Source organism: Amblyomma mixtum, chromosome 9 (genome assembly GCF_055824585.1).
Source record: "Amblyomma mixtum isolate Tamu chromosome 9, ASM5582458v1, whole genome shotgun sequence".
Classification (NCBI taxonomy): domain Eukaryota; kingdom Metazoa; phylum Arthropoda; class Arachnida; order Ixodida; family Ixodidae; genus Amblyomma; species Amblyomma mixtum.
The window spans coordinates 63,241,208-63,258,409 of NC_143020.1; the positions used below are offsets into that span (position 1 = coordinate 63,241,208).

A 17,202-nucleotide genomic window follows, 5' to 3' on the forward strand; every position below is an offset into this window, starting at 1 on the left:
GGCACTCATCTTCGCCCAAGGCGCGAAAATTCAAGCGAACACAGGCTGCCGGCAAAGGCAACTGCGTTTTGGGATCGAAAATGGGTATTGTTGGTAGACTTCTTGGATCATTCAAAATCGCAGAAGAGGACCAACGCTCGCTCCCACGTTGCCTGTCAAACCATCGCTCTTCTAGAACAGTTTGTATGGGACGTCATCAGCCACTCACCCTACAGTCCGGACTTGGTACCAAGTGACTACCACTTGTTTCCAAAGCTAAAAGAACACTACGCTGCAAGGCGCTTCACTGATGATGACGAAGTGAAAGATGCGGTCAAACGCTTCCTCAACGGCATAGCGGCGAGCTGGTATGACATGGGCATACAAAAACTGCCCCAGTAGAAGAATGGTGTCCCTTTTAAGTGATTTGTAATTTGCTTAAAGTAAACATATCTTTCGATTTATAAAAGAACTGCAAACCTTAATTTTGGGATGGCCCTCGTACTTGGTGGTACCCACTTGAAACTATTTTCAGCGAAAACGGAGCAACAGGCTGAACTATAATGCTGAACGTTACGACCACAAACGTAAGTCTACAGAGAGTGAACATTGAATAAGTGGCCCGAAACCTTGTTGTAATAAGTTATTACAGTGGTTGAAACGCCCGTAACTGAATGGATGACGACTCGGCGAAGCGCACTCCTGCCTCGATTCTCGGTGTAAATGCACGTGCGATTTGGAAAAGCGCAGTGATGGTGACATGCCGCTATCATGCTATCAGTAGCAAACTTGCACGTGGCATGACCATAATGTGTGAAACGCAGCTCATAAATGCTAAAATTATAAAGCGCCTACCGCGCGGACGCCTAAACGAAAGCACTGCCTCGGCCGCTGCGCACAGCTCTCCGCCCGGACTCGTCCCGGAGCGGTGGCGCCGCAGCGGTGGCGATGAGAACTAGGCGCAATACGGCTCTTTCGGGCGACGCGACGGGCCGCACCCAGTGCGCTCTCCATTGAGCTCTCCATTGAGCGGCCGTGGCGTTTTTGGATTGGATTGGATTGTGCTATTGTTGATACCAGCCACCATGCCATGATTGGAGTCGGGAAGTTCAAATACAACAAAAAACATAATAAAACCATGTAAAGAACCTGAATTAGTATTAATGCCGCAACAAATTTTGATTTGTGGTCAAGGTATAAGTGATTGGAAAAAGGTCGAAATAACGCAAGCGTTATTTCTAAAATGACGTCACGTCTGGTGATTTTTTTTTTGTTGAAGTCATGGTTGAGCCAAGCCGAGCATAGCTTGCAGTAGCAGTCTGGCCGTTGAGTGGAACCTACTGTGAGCAATTTCTGTGTTCTTTCTGTCTTTCTGTATGTACTACATTCGGCATTTCGTTGTCAACTTGCTTGCGCCCGAATATTTTGTGTTAGCATATCACCCAGGACTAGCACTGAGCCCGCTTTCCAGACAGTGGAGACAAGGGCCCTAATGGTGAAACTCATCTGTTCTATCCTGCTGGTTCTGTTCAAAAGCTCAGTGCAGCTTGACAGAAAAGAATACGCTCTAAATATGTTTCTATCCCTTTTGCCAGCCCCGCCCAGCGTAACTGTTGGCCATGTGAAACACGCGTGATTACCAGATTTTGCGAGCGTCCGAGAAAAAAGGCGGGAGACTTTTGACAACAGTCCAGTTGAACTAACCGTTTATGCGATGAGTTTTGTACGCGGTCTGATTTGTTGTGGCCCCGCTGCTAGGAAGGTGTGTAGAGCAGTGACTTAATGGTTCATTTTACAATTGTGTTGCTGTGAATCCGTACGAGCCGATTTCCGAAACGGGTGCACTAATTGCCGCGAGATAAGCGGTTACGCTTTGGTGTCTGCAGCGCGTAAACATGTTCTTCTTTTAAATTTATTTTGATTTCAGAAAACGGCACTTGAAGAACAGAAATGCAGTTTGCTCGTATGCACGGACCTTCCCGATTCCTGCTTCGAGTCCGGCGTTCGCTTGCTGGCGCAGAGGCTGAACAAATGGGGGGATAAAATGCGGAATCAGCAGAGGCTTCAAGGCACCACGAGGTGAGTTCTCCACCCTCTGTGAATTTTAAAACTAGTGCTGTGCCACCTGCACTGAGCATCGGTTTTACACGGGGAAGGTGCTCGGACACGGGTGGCTAACTAGCATGGAGCACCTCGGGCAACTGGAAAAGCAAGCTCCCTTTTAAGGCCTCTGAGCTTAAGGAGTGAACATTGTGGACAAGGTGCTTGATGTCCTTTGATTTTTTGGAAGCTTGTGAAGTGCATAAAGCTTATAAGGCGCTGTTGCAGTGTGTGACAGGTAAGGTAAGCTTCGCCCTGATGTGAGACACAGTGCAGCTTATTTCTTTTGGGAAGCACGCTATCCATGACAACGTTGGCAATATGACACCACAGTGAGATGGGGCTGGACCACAGCTGCACAGTGGCACAGATCAGCTGGCAACGCAGCAATGGTAGGTGCGGCACATGGAGGAAAACTGAAATCTGCTGCAGAGAGGCCAAGTCATGTGACAGCGATAAGCAGTAGCTACAGCAATGGGCACATCTGCATGGCTAGGGCCGTGACTGCTCGTACACCAGCACCTGCAAGCAGGTTGACGATGGGGCCTGGGTGTGGTGAGGACAGGCTGGCACCTCCCCCCCCCATCCACTATGGGAGGGGAGAGTGCTCTCTTTCCAGACGCGTCAAGCAGCTGCATTCAGCCTAGGCGCTGCATCATGTCGCCAGCATGTCTCAACTTGTCAGTGTGGTGTATGCATTGAGAGCCCTCGTGCACTTTCACGGCTGTTTTATGAGAAATCCCTTCAGTGTTGCACACGATGGGTACAGGCTAACCAAAATGTTCGGATAAGCTACCGCGTCGTAAGTGGGGTCCAAATGCATGAGGTATAATGTAAGGTGAGTTTGGGATTCCTGCAACTACTTCCTAACCGGGGCTACCACTTAAGCGAGTGTGCCTTACCGAGGTTTTACTGTAATTGCTCCAGGTTATTTGTGATTGAGATCATTGCTGACAAAGATCCAATTCTGCTTGAGTCAATGGATGTCTTCAGTGTTTTTTTTTTTTTTAATGTCGTATCCGTTGTGAAGAATTGAAAATGCTGGCCTAAAATAAGGGAGGCTGCATTGTGAAAATATGAATAGCCATTGAGCAGCCAGCTCATTGGTGACAGGACTCTGCTCAGGCTAGGCCATTGCAGCGTCTCATCTTAATGCAGACAACAGTAGTAGTGCTGCTACTGCACTTAGTCAAGTAGCATTCTCAGGTTGGGATGTATTTGGTACCCTTCGAGACGTATGGTGCTCAGGGCTGGCTTTCTTAATGATGAGGCGTTGCATCAAAGACTTCGAGTTTTCATCCAATGCAAGCAGATGCTGCTCCTCTGAGTTGGCATGTAAATTGCAGCTGGTTATGCAAAGTGCAACGTGAACAACAGCATTGGTAAGATCTAACTCTAATTTTGTACACAGCAAAGCACAAGCAAAGCAAAGATTTATTTTAAAAATGCATTGTACAAAACAAATTCGTCTGTGGACATGGACTTCATGGCGTCCCCAGTAGACGACACTCCATCCCCGAAAATCGGCTAGAGCACCACCGGTGCCAGCCGTAAGCCTGCTTCCGCCACCCGACCCCGCTCCGAGCTCATCACTGTTGCCATCCAACTCCCTCCTGGTACCCTCAACGCCAAGCTGCCTCTCTACGACGTGCTCGCCGCAGTCACCTCCGCTGCACAACTTTCCTCCAAGACCAGTGCCGACATCACCCTTCAGGCCAAGCCAGCCCAAAGCCTTGTGTTTTTAAAAACTCATTCCCCTCTCACCGCCCACCTCCTACTTTCTATCACGCACCTTCACCTTCACGGTAAGCCTGTCAGCATCAAAACTTATGCCCCCCATCCTCCCATCTCATGCCTCGGCGTCATCCATAACGTCGGTGGCCACTTCACTCCTGATGAGCTCATGCATGACCTGGAATCTTTCAAAACAGATATTCTCGCTGCTCGCATGATGGGATCCACTCAATCAGTGCTCGTAACGTTCGCTGGTACCGTCATCCCCCACTGTGTATATTTCAAACGCGTTGCCTTCCGGTGCCGTCCTCGTAAACCTAAGCCTCCCATCTGCACCCGTTGTCTCACTCTAGGCCATTGCGCCCACCAATGCCCCAGCACAGCGTTCCGGCCAAGTGCCGTTGCTGTGCTGGTTCTCTACCCGCTGACCCTTCCGCTCATGTGTGTGCCCGGCCCTGGTGCGTTCATTGCCAGGTGAACACCCACCCCTCCCTCGACCCCACTTGCCCCTTCCTCCTTGCTAAACAACGCGCGTGTGCCAAAGCTGCATACCTCCGACGCCTAGCTTTGCGCCGGGCCACTCAACCCACCACCCCCTCCTCCTCCTTCTCTAATCATGAATCTCCATCAGCTCCGATCACGTCACCACCAGGCTCCTACGCCGCCATAGTTAAAGGATCCTCGGTGCCAGCGTCCCTCTCTTCCACTACACCACCCTCTCCATCCTTGACTGACGAGAGCCGCTCCTTCGACCTCCGGCTGGCAATGCTGGAACGCCAGCAGCGAGAGCAGCAGCGCATTTCCCACGATCTACAACAGCAGATACATGCCTTGACTCAAACCCTCCAGACAACCACCTCCTCTCTTACCTCCCAGCTTAGCAAGCTAAATGAGCACCTTGCCACGTTCACCACTGCTTCCTCCAGCGCCCAGGTCGCCCCTTTGGCTGACCTTGTAGAAACCACCACACAGGCACATCACACTCGCTTGGTTCAGCTGGAAACTTCGGTTCTCCAGATCCTTACCACCCTCCAAGCACAATCAAAGCAATTGGAATCCTTCGCATCTATGCTCCAATCCGTCCATGAGTCACTGCCCCAAAGAAGGAACACGTACCATCACGAGCCTCTACCTCTCAACTATCATAATGGCGTTTGGCGAGGACCTCGAGATTGTGCAGTGGAACTGCCGAAATCTGTGCCACAATAAGACCCCCCTCCACCAGTATTTACTCACCCGCCCCTCCCTGCCCCATTTTCTCCTTCTCCAGGAGACCCGGAAGGCCCGCACTGTCCCAGGCTACCGCGCCTACCATGCCACTACGGCCACACCACTTGCGTCTATTTATGTACGCAGTGACGTGCTCGTAGAGCAAATTGACATCCCCTCCACCCTCCTTAAATATTTAGTTGGTGTGGTTTATTACCACCCTTCTTCCCGCATCTCACTCGTCCTTTTGTCTTTTTACAACCCCCCTGTCACTTCCTCTTTATTCTCTGCTCTGGGCAAATTCCTTCACTCTCTTCCTTCTACCTCCCATCTCCTCTTTGGTGGTGACTTTAATGCCCCTCACACACTCTGGGGCTACCCACAAACCCTCAAACCTGGCCGCCTCCTCCATTGTCTGGCACAGGAACGCCACCTAACCCTTCTAATACTCCTGGCTCCCCTACTCAAGCGGTAACTGCCTCACAACCCCCCCCCCCCCCCCCCCCGACACCCGACCTCACTTTCTCTCGGGGTTCACTTTCCTTTCACTGGCAGGTGACAGCCGAAACTCTTCTAAGTGACCACTTTCTCATCCATATCACCACTTCTCTTTCCCACATCCCTCGCTGTCATCCGGTTGTTCACACTGACTGGCATGCTTTTCGCACTAATCTCGCCTCCGACTCCTTTCAATCCTACGACAACTGGACGTCGCGCATCTCTGCAGCGCTCACATCCAGTAGCCATCGCGTTCGCTCTCGTCACCCAATCCAAGACCCAGATCCTTACCTTCTCTGTTTATGGCGTGGCCGTAAACGTCTTCAACGCTCCTTTTGCTCCCAACCACACCATGCCCAACTTTCCTCCCGGATCACTGCTCTGCGGGCCGAGATCGTCGCCCACTGCGCCTCCCTCGAGCACTCTCGTTGGAGTGCTCTTTGTGATGGCCTTGACTCTGCATTGCACTCGGGATCCACATGGTCTCTCTTTAAGTAGTAGTAGTAAAAACATTTATTTATTTTTTTTTTCAAAAGGAAGAGTTAGGGAGTAGGGGGATGGGGATAGATAGATGTGGAGCTACAGTGGTCGGTCTTCCCTAGTCCAGGATACCGTTGGCCTCCGCCGCTGCCTTGGCCCTCGTCACCAGCATAAGCTGTGTGCTCGGGTCGGAGTCAGCCAGGAGGGCCTCCCACTGCTCTAGACTAGGGCTATTTACCTTTGGTAGTAAAGGGCTTTTTTCGCAGCCCCAGGTGGCGTGGTACATTGTGGCGTAGCCCCCACACCACACGCACTCTTTCGCGTATCTGTTCGGCCACATTTTGTGATACATGGCTCTGCTTGGGTAGGTGTCTGTTTGTAGTTGTCTGAGCGTGGTGGCCTGCTATCTGTCAAGGATATCCGCCGGAGCCGAGTACTTCTTGCGCGCTCCCAACAACGCCTTCATTGCCTCCCCGTAAGATTCTGGCGTGCTGAAGGGTTCCACCGGCAAACCCGCCCTCCGGTTCGTGAACCCTCGGACAACGGTGTCTGCCATGAGATTTCCCTCAACCCCAGTGTCAGGGACCCAAATGATGGTGTGTTGAATGCTTGTGTTGTTTGATCCATGTCTGTGTTGTTTTTGTTCGAAGAGGATACTCGCGGCTTTTCGGCCGATCCTTCCATCTCTGTACGCCCTTGCTGCAGCCTGAGAATCCGTGGCTATCCAGTAACTCAGTCCCTGCCGATTGGCTTCAGTCAGGGCTAGAGCTATGGCGATCTCTTCCGCTGCTTGTGTTGTCCTTGTGCGCACTGATGCACCAGTAACTATATTCCCATTGGCGTTCACTACTGCTACCGCCCTAGCGTTTTCCTTCGTTCTGTACTTGGACGCGTCAACATACAGAACCATCTGTTTCTTCTTTAGGAACCTGTCCAACTCCAATGATCTCGCCGCCCGTCTTCCTTCGTGGTTCTTCGGGTCCATGTTTCTGGGCACTGGTTTAACCAAGAAAGTGCTCCTAATTTGGCTGTCAATGTCTGTCTTGTCTTCGCCCTCGTCTTCTGCCGGGTATCCTAGCTTGATCAGTAGTGCGCGGCCAGCGGCTGTTCTTTTAAGTCTTTCCATTTGAAATCTGAGCATGGTTTCGCTGTGCTCCTCATAGGTGCCGTACACCCCCATGTTCATCAGCTTCTCTGTCGAGGCGCAGGTCATGACGCCTAAGGCTTGCTTATACGCCCTTCTGATGCATGTTTCCATTTTGTTCTTTTCCCCTTTGTTAGGTTGTAGGTACGGAAGCGCGTACGTCATCCTCGGTATGATGAGCGCAGAAGTGATCCGTAACGCATCTCGCTCCTTCACCCCTTTTCTCTTGTTCGTAATCCGGCTTAACATCCTGCATATCTGTTTCGTGGAGTGTTCCAAGAGCTGGATGGTATGGTCCCGTTTGCCTTTCTCCTGCAGCCACATTCCCAAGATGCGAAGCTTATTTGTCCTTCTTACGGGTTGTCCTTCTATCTCTAATTCTATCGTTCCCCTGTCCTCTTTATTTTTGTGAAGTCTAATAAATTCTGATTTTTCTGGGGAGCACTGCATCCCGCTAAATAAAGCAAATTGACCGATCTCATCCGCCGCTCTTTGCAGTATTTCTTGCTTGTTTCCCGTCGATCCTTTTGTCGTCCACACTGTGATGTCGTCCGCATAAACTGAATGTTCTACATCTTTGATGTTTTTCAGTCTCCTAGTTAATCCAATCATTGCTATGTTAAAGAGCAAAGGTGAGATGATGGATCCTTGTGGCGTCCCTCTGTTTGGCGTCGTCTTCTTTTCTGACCTAATGTTGTTGATGCCGATCGTTGCTGTTCTGTTAGACAGGAAGGCCTTTACGTATGCGAAGATCCTTTCCCCACAGTTTGTTGCCGAGAGTTCTGTGAGAATGGCATTGTGGCCGATGTTGTCGAAGGCCCCCTTGAGGTCTACGGCCAAGATTACGCCTTTGACGAGTGCCCGATATTTGTTTTAGTACCGTGTCTCTTAACTGGAGCATCACGTCTTGCGTGGAGAGCCCCGTTCTGAACCCGAACATGGTATCCGGAAACAGACCGTTGTCCTCCATGTAAATGCTCAGTCTAGTCTTGACCACTTTCTCGTATAGTTTACCGAGGCATGAAGTTAGTGAAATGGGCCTAAGGTTCTCCAAACTGGGTGTTTTCCCTGGTTTAGGTATCACGATAATCTCAGCGTGTTTCCACTCTGCCGGGACCGTGCCCCTTTCCCAGTGCTCGTTGATTAGTCCAGTCAGGCTTTCGATTTGGTCATCACTGAGGTTTCTGATCATTGCATTTGTTACTTGATCTTTTCCCGGTGTTGTGTTCCTTGTGAATGACCTGGCAGCCGCGTATACCTCGTAGTCTTTTATCGGTTCATCCAGCTTCGAGTTCCTTGTCCCTGAATATACCATGGTGCAGGGTGGCACTTGCGTGCTTCCGACGTACCTGGACCAAAGAAAATCTGTAATCTGGGCGTCCGTTCCCTGAAAATTGTGCGTTTAAATCCCTCCTTGGCACTAAGCCTGCCCTTGCTCCCACTCTAGCTAAAGCCCTCACTCAGGGGACTCCCTCCGAAGTTTTTGATCAACTCGCCTCTCTCTACCTCCCGCCTCCTCTGGCACCCTCCTACCCGGTGTACTGCGGTGTACCTAACCCCGATCTGGACCACTCCTTCACTCTCCGGGAGCTCGAATCTGCTCTGGCTGCTAATGCTACACGCTCGGCTGCCGGTGAGGATGCCATTACATACACCACACTTCGTAACCTTCCTGACTGTGCCAAAGAATTCCTCCTTCAAACCTACAATGAGGCCTGGGAGAGCGGCTGCTTGCCGAGCTCCTGGACATCCTCCCTTATTTCTATGATTCCAAAGCCGGGCAAACCTCCCTCTCTCTCTAACCTCCGCCCAATCTCCCTGAAGTCGTGCATTGGTAAGACCCTTGAGCGAATGGCTCTAACTCGCCTCTCTAATTTTCTTGAGGAACGAGAGTTCTTCCCCCATTCTCTCATTGGCTTCCGACGCCGCGTCTGTGCACAGGACATGTTTCTGATTCTCCAGCAAACGTTCCTGTCCCCTACACCCACTCAAATTTACGCACTTGTGACCGTCGATGTTCGCAAGGCCTTCAACGGTGTTTGCCACGATCACATCCTTTCTCAACTCTCCTCTTTGGATTGTGGCTCCCGCATGTACTCCTATATCCGTTCATTCCTCTCTAAACGTGTGGCTCGCTTTCGAGTAGACATCCACTTGTCTAACCCACACCACCTCACCCGTGGCACTCCTCAAGGTGTTGTTCTCTCTCCTACCCTTTTCAATCTTGCTATGGCCTCTCTCGCCTCCCAGCTAGCTGAAATTTCTGATGTAAACAGCGCGAACTACAAGGGACAAGAAAAGAAGGGACACAGGACGAGCGCTGACTCGCAACTAAAAGGTTTATTCACTGAAACCTTCTTATATGAAGAAACAATCAAAGGGAAGAAACAACACAAAAAATTAAAAATTAAAAACCATGAAACGCACATTCTTCAGGTGCTCCCGAGAAAATTCATCTCCCTATCGCAAAGGAAAACAGATGGTTTGCTGACGCAATTCAGTTGATCCCCTGCGATGTGAAAAGCCTCGACAACTTCTCGTGTCGTCTGATCACTGTGGGTGTATAGTACACGTGTTTAATTGAATAATGCAGTGCATTTTTTCTTTTTCTTTTTCATGACTTTACATTCTAGACAATGTTTGACCAAATGTGAAAGGTCATCACCAATGTTTAATTTGTTCCTGTGCTCTTGTAGGCGCTTGTTAAGGCAACGCCCGGTCTGACCAATGTAACGCGCGCCACAGGAAAGGGGTACACTGTATATAACACATGTTTTACAGGCCACAAACTTATCCCTGTGCGCAACGCCACATCCTTCTTTTTTCTTCTTGGCCTCTTTCTTTCTTTCAATGGCAGGGCATATCTGTTAGAGCTTGACGCGGGCTGAAAGAAACACGCCAACTTTGTACCTACTTGCTACGTTCTTTAGTCCGTGGGAGACGCGGTGTACATATGGCAAAACGGCAAATTTCTTCTTTTCAGGCTGGACGTCTGTCGTAAGCGGAGTGGCCTGACGCTTTAATGACTGAATTGACCGAGAACACGCCCCTGCTATCATCTGGTCTTGATATCCAGCAAACTTAACCCTAGACAACTGGGTCTGGAAGCTATCTTGAATGGTGTGATGACAGGATTTGGTCAAAGCACTTCGCAAGCAGGAACTGATTATGCTATTTTTTACCAATTTGGAATGACCGGAGTGAGAATTAAGAAGTGTCTTTGACGACCTCGGGTTATACTTCCAGCAAACATGGTTCTGCTCGAAATGTAGCCGCAGGTCTAAAAACTGCAGTTCGTCGTTAACTGGTGCCTCAAAAGTGAACTGTAACCCCGACCCACACTTCCTGAACACTTTTAGAATGTCAATCATTCGAGCCGGAAAACGCCCACGCAGGGGCGTGTTCTCGGTCAATTCAGTCATTAAAGCGTCAGGCCACTCCGCTTACGACAGACGTCCAGCCTGAAAAGAAGAAATTTGCCGTTTTGCCATATGTACACCGCGTCTCCCACGGACTAAAGAACGTAGCAAGTAGGTACAAAGTTGGCGTGTTTCTTTCAGCCCGCGTCAAGCTCTAACAGATATGCCCTGCCATTGAAAGAAAGAAAGAGGCCAAGAAGAAAAAAGAAGGATGTGGCGTTGCGCACAGGGATAAGTTTGTGGCCTGTAAAACATGTGTTATATACAGTGTACCCCTTTCCTGTGGAGCGCGTTACATTGGTCAGACCGGGCGTTGCCTTAACAAGCGCCTACAAGAGCACAGGAACAAATTAAACATTGGTGATGACCTTTCACATTTGGTCAAACATTGTCTAGAATGTAAAGTCATGAAAAAGAAAAAGAAAAAATGCACTGCATTATTCAATCAAACACGTGTACTATACACCCACAGTGATCAGACGACACGAGAAGTTGTCGAGGCTTTTCACATCGCAGGGGATCAACTGAATTGCGTCAGCAAACCATCTGTTTTCCTTTGCGATAGGGAGATGAATTTTCTCGGGAGCACCTGACGAATGTGCGTTTCATGGTTTTTAATTTTTAATTTTTTGTGTTGTTTCTTCCCTTTGATTGTTTCTTCATATAAGAAGGTTTCAGTGAATAAACCTTTTAGTTGCGAGTCAGTGCTCGTCCTGTGTCCCTTCTTTTCTTGTCCCTTGTAGTTCGCGCTGTTTACATCATGAATATCTACCAACTCGCCCAACTGAACGTTTTGCTGAAATTCCTGACCTGCATCATATATTTTACGCCGATGACATCACTCTCTGGTGTTCATCTGGCTCTCCCGGTCCTGTACAGGACACCCTGCAACGTGGCCTATATCTCATCGACTCCTTTCTCACCACCGCTGGCCTCTCTCCTGCTGCTGAGAAATCCGAGCTTCTCCTTCTCAACCATTCCTCCTACCAGCGCTCACACAACCACTTCGTCTCTCTCCACCTTTCTGGCTCTCCCATTCCTGTCGTCACACAGTGCAAAATTCTTGGCTTCCCTCTGCATGCGGCCAAGAATGTGCAAGCCCTCCACCGCGTTGTCACCACCTGTCACTCGGTAACTCACCTCCTGCGGCGCGTGGTCACTCGACGCTCAGGTCTCCACGAGGCTCACGCGTGCCGAGTTGCCCACGCGCTGGCCCTCAACAAGGTCTTGTACTTTGCACCCTACGCTTCCTTCACTCAGACTCAACTTAACGCTCTCGAGACTGCCCTTGTGGGCCTCTACAAGGCATCTCTCAACCTCCCTATCACTACCTCTACCACTAAGCTCTTTGCCACAGCCCTCTTCCATCCTCTTCGTTCTCTTCTCAGTCTCCATCGTGACTGGCAGCTTGCCCGGCTTTCCCTTACCAGTCAGGGTCAGTGGTTATTGACTCAAGCGGGTATCTTGCCCATTCTAATCTCCCCGTTTACCTCCTATTCCCACCCCCGCTCCCAATCTTCGTATCCTTCCTCTCCCGACCAACATGTCCCCCGTCCTGAACGCCGGCCGTCGTCATGCGGCCGTGCAGCACCATTCCCCTCTCTTTGATACCCAGGGTGTAGCCTACACGGATGCCTCCTTCGTGGCTCCTCGAGGTTCCTGCGGCTACGCCCTGTACCATCCACACCTCCCTGCTCCTGAAACCCACACCAGCGGGCCGTATCTACACCCTCCAGACGCATTGTCCCTCGAGGTCCTCACCATTGCGCATGCCCTCCAGTCATTTTCCCTCCTTCCCTCTCTCCAAGAGTACACAGTCTATTCGGACTCACAAGCCGCTATACACCACATACAGAAACGCACCCTGACCCTTTCTCTCCAACAGGAGGTCGAACGAGCGGTCTCCGCACTGCAGCCTTCCATCGTTTTCCTCCGCTGGGTCCCTGGGCATTCAGGGATTGACGGCAATGAGCTGGCCCATCAGCTTGCCCGCGACACACTTTTCCGGGCACCGTTGATCCCCTGGCCCAAGCCCTCGGAGGACGGTGGGAGACTCACCCTTCGCCGCACCATAAAAGAGGTCTACCTTGAGCTCCGCCTCGGCAAACGCCTTTACCCTCCCCCTCATCCATCACTCACGGTGCCGGAGTCTCGCCTTCTTCGGCACATCTAAATGAATGCAGTTATCACCCCGTCTCTCCTCTTCCTCTATCGCTATCGATCGGACCCTTCCTGTCCCAACTGCCCCTGTATCTGTGCGGACCTGGCCCATTGCCTCTTCTATTGCCCGGCTGCTCAGCAGTCGGGTTCCTTCCCCCCACCCTCTCTATCCATCACCACCTCGCTCGACTGGCTTGGCGCTGAAGGGGAAGAAGAACAGCGGCTTCTGGTCGCCCAGGCGGTCGACATGCTCGGCCTATAAATTATGGTCGAATAAAAGTCTTTTACTACTGTTACTACAATGCAGAAATCGCTTACTCCAACTGAGATCGTTCCAAATGAGCTGCTTGGTTTCAGAACTCTTATGTTGCCCCTCGCCCGCTTGGCTTTGCTCAGCATATCGCAGTACCGGCCGGCATTTTGCTGGACCACTTTTGGAGTGCTCGTGACCAGGGTTGCTGCTTTTCCTTAGGAGTGACGTCATAACACACCCCAGCGCTCAGAAACTGAAACCGAAATCACTCGGTATACATAACACTTTAATAAGTTATTCATTGCGCATATATGAATTGTGCAGCATGTATCACGTGCCCTGGGGCAATACACAATGTTTGAAACAAGGACGCCAACCAAAAAATTTGGTGTCTGCCCCTCCATCTATCCTTTAAGGTTATGGGTTTAGCATTTGGAGCTTGTGACCCCCCGTGTGCCAGCGTCAAAAGCCGCAAAAAGGAATGCGGCAGCGTTGTGGTTTGGCCAAGCTTAACTGCCAAGACTTGAAACCTGATATTTTCATTCCTTTGATTAGTAGTGGTCTGACCCAGTGAAACCCTTTCTTTCTCTTGACTATTTTCATTCATTCTTGAGCTCTGCCTTGCACACACTTCTTTTTGTGTGTGGTTTTTTTGACAGATCTTGAACAATGTTGCTTTTATCCTTTTTTTGAGGATCTTTCTGATGTCCATGTCCACTACAGAAGTGCGTAGGCTGCTGCGATAGTCTGTTATGAGATTACCTTATCTTTTTTCTCTCTTGCATGCATTCCATTTTTTTTTATGCATTTTGTGGTTTCTCTTGGCGGTTTATTAGTTGCGTTATACTTTTCTGAGCTTGCACACTTTTCTGTTTTCATGGCATCCAACCCTGCATATGGCTGACACTAGTGGATGGACTGCAGCAACAGACCATGCAGGGCGCGTCATTCTCTGGTCCTAGGCTCCTATTCATCGTTCCAGGCTGCTGGCTCAAGTACGTGCTCACAGGTCTGCACCTTGGCCCACAAGCAGAGTGACAGTGGACCCATGTCGGCCAGAACTTCTGTGCGAAATAAAGTATTCCTACCAACATGTCTTGTGAGTAATCAGTGACATGTATGAATAGATTATTAATAACTTCCTTGGCCCTATAACAAAACCATGTTACAAAACATTGGGTTTTTTGAGACCATACCCAGCCAATGCATTGTTTCCTGTGTAGAGCCGCATATTGCCTTCCTCTTTATGCCCTTGCAGCAGAAAATGCTGCTCAAAGTTAATGAGGAAAAGAAATTTCACGACCAAGTTGCTCTGAGACTACTGCTAAAAGGGTACTGAAGCCCAGTGAAAATGTAAATCAGGTAATGAACAGGACGTTTGTGAGCACTGCACATGTCTACTTTTTAATGCATATGAGGGGCCAATTTCAACTTTTTTACTGGTAGGTAGCGCCTTTTCCAATTGCACCATCCCTTGGTGTGGGATGCTTCTACATATACAGCCACCTCATTCAGCATCTGAGTGCTGACAGCGCTTGGGAAGCTCTTGCTGAATATTGTAACCTGGGTGCATTGAGTTGAAAGGTCTTTGCAGGTATTCGAGAAAGGCAAGGCAACCGTCCTAGCACTACTGGGATTCCAACCCACAGCAAACGAGGTGGATTCTCTAGCACTTGGCTGTCGCTGGCAGTTTGTGAAATTGGCATCACCCTAAACTGCACTCTAAAAGAGCGTAAACAAAACAGTGTTCCACGGTAATTCATGACGTGTAACATGACATGGAAATCCTCACGTGGCTAATTTATCAATTGCTTTCAAAGTTCAAGACATCTGCCTTGCAAAATTGCGGGAAAGCTGACTTACAGGAAGAAGTTTTCCAACCAAAAACCCTCGTTAACAGACACGTTTTCGTTTCCTGCAATGCTGCATGAAGGGTTTAGCGTGAGGGGAGATGAGTCAGCAGCCCTGCACTGTGTCGTTCTTCGAAAAGGTGTGCGGGGCTGCCCTCAAATCTGCGTGAACCTGAAGCCCCACTGGATATTTCCAGCTTTCGAGGTAGAGTGTAAAGGAAAGTTGTGCAAAGGTTACAGTGATGAATTCCCTTGACGAGTACCTGTCTCGATCCGCTTCTGTCATTCGCGCCTTGGCTCTATTGTTTCCTTTCAACAATTTCCTTCCCATACAGATAAAGGGACGTCTCTCCTCTCCCTTTTCGAAGAAGAATGTGAGACTGCCGTCTGCGTACAAGGGTTTTAGGTTCGAAAATTGTAGAGGGCGCTCGTTATTCTGCGAGTTGTAGCCCAGCCCGTTGCACTGGCAAACTACATTTCTCCTGAACGCACTTTTGAAGCGAAAGCTTCACTACGGGACCTCGGGCTTTCTTTGCGGTGCTTGCGGTTTTCACCTTCAAGCAATTTAGAGCTCAAACCATAATGGACTCGTGGTGTGTTGCTTTGGTGCTACACCATGGTGGCCGTAAGGTAAAAAAAAAAAAGTTGCTGGTGGTTTAGCTGTGGTTAAACCAAGTGTGTACACGAAAGCTTCATTGCACATGGTTACGCACAGTAAATTGCCTGCGGTTGAACTGCTGCTCAATCTGGTCAGAGAGCAAAAGCTGTGGTGTATTGGGCAACTAGACGTGACTTGCCGTCTAACGCATAGTGCATTGCACACACTGGATGTTCAGTGCACCCACCCTGGCAGGTGGGAGTTAAATTTATGGTTGGTCGCGAGAGGTTGCTCACCCAACCACCAAGTCTCACTTCTTCACTGACCATCGGAGTGCCTTCACAGGAATATCCACAAGCAAAGAATCAGTGTGTCTCCCCTAAGCCAAACTATGAGTCTCGTCATTGCTTCAACCACAAGCAGCACTCTTAGCATAGCCAGGGGAATGAAGCTTTTGCTTACAAGCCAGGCTTCACTAAAGATAAACCATCAGCAATTTTTTGAGCAGAAATTAGGTTTATCCTGGTTTTCATGATGTGTGCTTCAGCTGCACAAACTGGGTAATATCGGCTTTTACCTGTTAACAAACGGCCCTAAATGATGTTGGGTAAATTTGACAGTCTTCTCTTGCTGTTTCTGACCCATCTTTCCTCAAGCAGAACAGTGGCTGATTGAATTTGCATCACCCGATAATGTCAGATTAATTTTTTCTTCTGACATTTCTCAGCTGCTAAGGTCCATTATTGCCAGAGAGGTATGTAGGGTGTGTACTGTACACACATGGAAATCGCTTAATTCAAACCTGCCATATTTACAAACTGGTACTTTGGTGCGGTCAAAATCACTTATTTCAGTGCGACAAAACTGCCGGTAGTATGAGCGTATGCAACGGCCGTACAGCTTAGCTGTCCTGACCGATGATCAAGCATGGCAATGCAGCGTGCTGCACGCGGCCATCTTGCTTTCGAAGGCCCTCTGGCTGATAGTCTATGAAAGGCCATTACATGCGCGAGTTGCCTGGTGTGGGTTGTGGCCTTTGTGGCTGCTTCACAGCAGTTTTTTTTTCTCTGCTCTTTGTCACAACGTGGGATGAGTTTATTTTAAAACATGCGGGGCCGATCGAGTGGCATCTATGAGGCACCACTATTAATGCTCTCAGTGGTGATGAGCGGTCGCATAGGACGAATTAAAAGACCCGTGAATGCATCAAACTGTCTGATTGGGCACTCATTCATTCCGATCTCTGTGTCTTTTTCGGTCCCCTTACCCTTAATTTCAAATCGGCATAATTTGAAGAAATTTTCAGTCTCTTAACAGTTTGAAATATCGAGACGTCGAGATATGCCCGACCATTGGTGCTTGGCCTTGCAACGATATATATCCTTTCCATGACACGTGCACAATTTGGACCTAAACATAATGGCCATTGGATGTATCGTCTTCATCTTAAAAAGTCTTTCGCAAATCTCAAAAGATTACTTGCAACAAACAAATATAAGACTGCTTAAAGAGAGCATGCAGCTACAAAACCACCGTGCCGCACACACACGTGTCCACTCTTGGTACCCTTAGTTCGAATAGAATTTGACCAAAAGTTTGAGCTAAAAACGCGAGCACAAAATAACGAGAATTTACCGTGTGTGCATGTGTTTGAGGAAGGGTCATGCATAATAGGTTTTACCACTAAAAGCAAAAAAAGGGGTTGTCGGCCATCTTATTGTCAACACATGCGATATGTGGGAAGGCATGCTAACAGAACTGCGCAGGAGGCGCAAGCC

General features: G+C 49.3%; 1 long non-coding RNA gene across 2 annotated transcripts; it reads left to right on the forward strand.

Annotated features, from left to right (window-relative positions):
* The first annotated feature begins 1,268 nt into the window (after nt 1-1,268).
* Nucleotides 1,269-14,071, forward strand: LOC149329346 (uncharacterized). 2 transcript variants are annotated; one of them, XR_016285799.1, is made up of 3 exons: nt 1,269-1,321; nt 1,907-2,058; nt 13,887-14,071. It is a non-coding gene; the product is annotated as an uncharacterized LOC149329346 (long non-coding RNA). The 2 variants fall into 2 exon arrangements; XR_016285800.1 differs by having other exon boundaries at nt 1,302-1,353.
* The last annotated feature ends 3,131 nt before the right edge of the window (nt 14,072-17,202 follow it).